This window comes from Ptychodera flava, chromosome 16 (genome assembly GCF_041260155.1).
Source record: "Ptychodera flava strain L36383 chromosome 16, AS_Pfla_20210202, whole genome shotgun sequence".
Taxonomy (NCBI): domain Eukaryota; kingdom Metazoa; phylum Hemichordata; class Enteropneusta; family Ptychoderidae; genus Ptychodera; species Ptychodera flava.
In genome coordinates, this window is record NC_091943.1 from 3884831 (window position 1) to 3890830 (window position 6000).

Below are 6000 nucleotides of genomic sequence, written 5' to 3' on the forward strand. Positions count from 1 at the left end.
TTACGCAATCAGCAGTGGTCGTACCATATAGCAAGTAACAAATAATTCTATTTTATTCTTTCTTATTACTTACCATGAATCCATACTATTATTGACCATGTAATCACTAACCGCGCATCTTCAGACTATAATAAAATGTCTCATCTGAACCTCAGTCATGACACCAAGGCCTGAGCTCTACATGATATAATTTGTATTTATGGCGACAATTTGAAACCAGAGCGTTTCTTATATACAGAAGATTTTCAACATTGACCATGTGTAGCTTTTCTTGTAGACAAAAAGTCCACGCTAGATTATTTTAGAGTAACTCTAGCGTATAACTCGATAAATGGAAATTATATAGTAATATAAATTATCGATACGCATTGACATTTAACAGAATTTTTCATTCAAGACTTCTAACACACTTAACTTTCAAGTGTGGTGCTAATTTAACTTCGCTACACTTGTTCTTATTTGCATACAACTTTGCACCTCACATCTTGAATTAGATGGGCAATGTAGCATTCTTGTGCATACCAGGCCTATTGCTTTTAGGGAAATAGATACTTATAATTCAAATTTTCAGCTTCAACAGTATAATTATATAGATTTTACAAAAAAGGTTAAATCTGGAAGATATATAAATGTGCCAAGTGTTTCAACATGTACGTGTATATATATATATATATATATATATATATATATATATATATATATATATATATATATATATATATATATATATATGTATATGTATATGTATATGTATATATATATATATATATATATATATATATATATATATATATATATATATATATATATTATATAGTTATGTAGGTCATTTACCCCATACACATGACCTGAGATCAATTAGCCTAGAACATTCTTAAGGTCACTGTCCTTCACGACCTCACGACCTTGAATTCAATTAGTCATATTTGAAATCTCCGAGAAATTCATATAGAAATATATATATATATATATATATATATATATATATATATATATATATATATATATATATATATATGTATATATATATATATATATATATATATATATATATATATATATATATATATATATATATATATATATATATATATATTATATATAGTTATGTAGGTCATTTACCCCATACACATGACCTGAGATCAATTAGCCTAGAACATTCTTAAGGTCACTGTCCTTCACGACCTCACGACCTTGAATTCAATTAGTCATATTTGAAATCTCCGAGAAATTCATATAGAAATATATGTATATATATATAATATATATATATATATATATATATATATATATATATATATATATATATATATATATATATATATATATATATATATATATATATATATATATATATATATATATATATATATATATATATATATATATATATATTTAGTATGTGTGTGTGTGTAGTATCCCATAAAACGGGCCTTGAGTTCTACCAGATTTCGCCAGGTGTGTAGTGTGTTAGTGTTGTGTATTTACTAATTATCCAGTACAGTGTATTGCAAAATAACCCTGCACTCAGGCCTATAGTCATTCTTGTGCACTGATTCTGTGTTCGACGATTTCACATGTTTTTTTACATACACGTTTGGTGAGCAATCTCCTGTTTTTCGTAGATTTCGTTTGGATGGGGTCAAAGTGCAGGTTTGTATCAATTTGGTTGCAAACACTAGTTTTTCACGTTCTACGCCGTGTGTGACTTGTATAACCGTCTTGGAACCGAAATACAGTATCAGTACTACAGGCATTTACATGGCTGAAAAAGTGCTGTGGCTTTCCAATGGCGCTCATGTCAGGGGTCTTCGCGACAGACCGAGCACAACGTCATTATGATGTGACATATAAGTTCAATTTGGGACAAGGGTTCAGACGCCTCAGCACATACTCCAAAAGAACTTGTCTGTGCGAACCACGCGAGCGCTTGCTCGCCAATCAGATGGCAAGAGTTGAGCGAAGCGTATAATAATTGTAAGTCAACTGCCAATCAAACTCGATCAAGGGTTCTGTTAACACGGTCAATTTATCACTTAGATTTGGAAGTTGTTGTGAACACTTTTGTCTGTAACACTTAGCCCAGGCTTCGGCGTTCTCACCTGCGAGTTACATGAAAATAAGGAGTAAAGAATGCGAATCTCGGTATATACTCAAGCCTCGCTGATGTAAGGACTGTGCTTGGTAGTTGTCGTTTCCATATCAGTGTATGCCAGTTTTGATTCTTTTACACCGGCAGTCCGATCAATCGCTAGACAGGTGAGTTATTTAAGCTTTTTGGGGAAATGAAACAGTTAATGAATTTTTGTAGATTTGTAAATGACTTATACCGTGCAATTAGTCTACGTTGTCGTCAAGAACCATGGCGAAAACTAGGATTTAGGACAGACACTAACTCTACATGGCGGGCCTGTATATCACTGGCTACGCCTCCAACCAACTCCTCTCTGCTGACCCTTCCACCATAGGCTAAACCGATAACAACACCTCAGTAAGGCGGAGGAAAGGTTTTGAAGATTTTGAGTCGAAAACTTGCGACGATCTTCGTTTTCGAACACACCTACCTCGTCTAGGTACACGGTATACTTGTAAACCTTTCCACGCAAAGCCCTCTGTTCTGTCTTCATGCGAGGAAACCGTCACTGTCTCTATCCATCGCCATTGTGAATCTCGTTGTTCAGTAATTTTGAATGAATTTTTAACAGACGTCAAACATTCTGTTCATGACCTGATATTCCAAACAGCTGCTCAAAAATTGATGTAAATTACCAATGAAGAAAGGACAGCATTAAACTAAAAACTCACGTTTGTAATTAGATAGAGATAAATGAATTGTAGCGGTAACATTTAAGAATATTTTATGATTTTTTGCTGCCCATAGTTAAGTTTTTCACTATAACGTGCGTATGTTAAAAAGTGTTGTGTCGTTGCCAACACAAGTATTTTGGTAGGGCTAAATGTTCTCCTGCTGCCTTTGTCATAAGCAGGCTATTTTAACAAGCAAAGGCTGCGTTCCTAGCGCCTGTGTAAGGGAGGGCGAGATATATTAATATATTCACTCCAAGGAAACGTTTGCGGGCTGCTTGTTGTGTCTATTCTTGCGCGGCAGATGATGCCAACAAACCTGCCTGTTTGGTTGGTTGGTGTCTTTCCTTTTTCTGATACTGTCCTCAATGCCATGCTTTCGACTTTAGATGCATTTTTTTTTCTGAGTTGGAAGGTAAAATCACATCAAACTGAGATTGCTGTTTGTTTTCAATGATGTTCAGTTTGAATTTTTCTGGTGTATTGCGGCATTTTTCTTGATATGATGCACAAATGATGCAATAGAGAGTAATCAACTCTACACATTATTGTTCGTATCTTGGCTGTTTGCGTTTAGTGTTTTATAGTGTGTTTATTTTAGGTGTATTTTATGTTACGCCGTGTTGACTGTTGTGTATGGAACTGATTACCTCGAGACTCTCCACTCCAGAGTGGGCACTGTATAATACTACCGTCCCTAAAGGCTGTAGCAAAAAGGGGAAAGCAACTCCACACATTGTTCATAATGTATCAGGGCACTCTCTACGCCAGAGTGGAGAGACTGGTGTGGAATGCCTCTCTGACTGGCTGAGCAAAGACAGAGATAAATTAACATCACGTATTTCACACTTCCGTTCTCACAGTAAAGATGTAAATACTTCCTCAGTATTAGATGACCCACCTGTCAAAGTATGCCTCGATGCTTTACACAACGAATATGTAGTAGTTCCTTCAGACAAAGCTTCAAACAATATTATCTTTGTCTGTAGGAATTGTTATATCCAGTGTATAATAGATGAATTAAACCTTCATTCAGATAAGAGTAATACAACCTACACTCTTTCCTCCCTCACTGATGAAGACATTTTTTCAAACCATTCATCTGTGCTCAATGAATTTGGCATTCCTTTGAAAGAGAAGGACAAAAAACTGCCTATGTTGTATTATTACCTAAACTGCACAAGAACCCTTACAAACAACGTTTTATTGAAGGATTAAGCAATTGCACCACCAAATATCTGTCATAATTATTGACTATAATTTTAACAACCATCAAAAATTGTCTTTTTCGATATTGTAACAAAGAGTATGAAACAAGTGGGTTGAATCAAATGTAAATACTAAAAAATTCGAAGGAATTGTTGCATGATTTAAAAGTCAAGAAAAAAGTTCAGCTCAATCCGAACATTTGACTTTTCCACATTATACACCACCATTCACCAGGATAAACTTAAAACAAGGCTGTCATCTCTTGTTAAACAAGCTTTCCTGCATAAAAATGGCAGTAGAAGGTACCAATACATTACCATCAAACATAGGTCAGGTTATTTCAGTAACAACATGGATGCTCAGCATAAAAACACAGATGAAGAAATCATTATAATGCTTAATTTCTTAATCGACAACATATTTGTTAAGTTTGGCGGTTTGACATTTCAACAATCTATCGGCATACCAATGGGTACAAATTTAGGGTGTACACCCCTTCTTGCTGACTTATTTCTGTATTCATATGAAGCAGAGTTCCTACAATCTCTCTACAAAGCAGGGTCTAAAAAACTTGCAAGGCGTTTTAACTACACGCACAGATATATTGATGGTCTGATTAGTCTAGACAATCCAGACATATCAAATTATTTATACGGTATCATATTTACCCTAATGAGTTGAAAAGCAAAGAAACAACAGACGGTAGGAACTCTGCTTCATATCTTGATCTGTTCCTACAAGTGGCTACACACTAAGCTGTATGACAAAAGGGATGATTTCGATTTTGAAATCATAAATTATCCCCACTTGTCAAGTTATATTCCGTCTGCACCTGCTTATGGTGTGTACGTGTCTCAACTTCTCAGGTGTTGTAGGGCTTATGATTCCTATGCTGATTTTCAACTGAGACACAGCTCATTGGCATCAAAATTAGTGAGACAGGGATACATAAAAAAAAGACTCGTCAGGACTTTCAAAAAGTTCTACGGTCGATATGATGACATTGTGGCCAAATATGACACCTCGGTCACTCAAATGATTTAACGACAGCATTCCCGGCTTTGACTTATTATACTAATTCATATCCTGTATCATTTCATACATTATTATACATCTACCATCGAGAACAATTAGCGTGCACTAAAAAAGCCGTACGGAACGCCCGTTCCGTAACACGTTCGGTTTCAAGCCGCTCCATCCCTTGCAGCTTTATCTGCGCGTTGACTGTTGAACGGTTTCAGGGGACCCATTGGACGAGTGCCAGAACATGCCTCACGCGCTCTGTACGTACGTGTGTAGTGCACACACACAGAAGCGCGTCCGAGATAGCGTTCCACACTTGCGCTATAAATCGGAAGAAAAATTGTTGACATTGCACGAAAACGGTCATTACTCTGACAATTTGATGCCCCAGTCACGAATGTAAGATGTATAATAATAAGGTTATTACGAAAATACCGCAAAGGATGCACTCGGACATTGGCGCCGCGCATCGCCCTCCGCTTCGCGTCGGGCGATACGCCGCGCCAATGACCTCGTGCATCCTTTGCGGTATTTTCGTAATAACCTCATAATATTTAGACAATTTTGGGACCAATCCTGACGGGTGTAGCATGCTAGCAGGGTACGCTTACCCATTTTGGACACCTGGTACCACCACTAACTATCAGTGGTTCAGGATGGTCCTACTTAAATTTGTAAATCACAAATGTCCCATGGACCTGGTAATGTATTACCTTGAATGGAAATGATTATTGGACCAGTTTAATGTCATATTACGTTATGTTCTGAACAGACTTTCATCATCAGTTGTCCTAAATTCATCATCAGCTACCTTTATTATTTATCCTATTCACTGGTTATATTTGGGTACAATCTCATGTCTTACTCGCCTTCAACCAATCACTGTGACTCTCACAAAAATTATTTTATTTCTTTTTACCACATCAGTGAATCGTTCTGGCTGACTCGGGCCCAGAGAGAAAA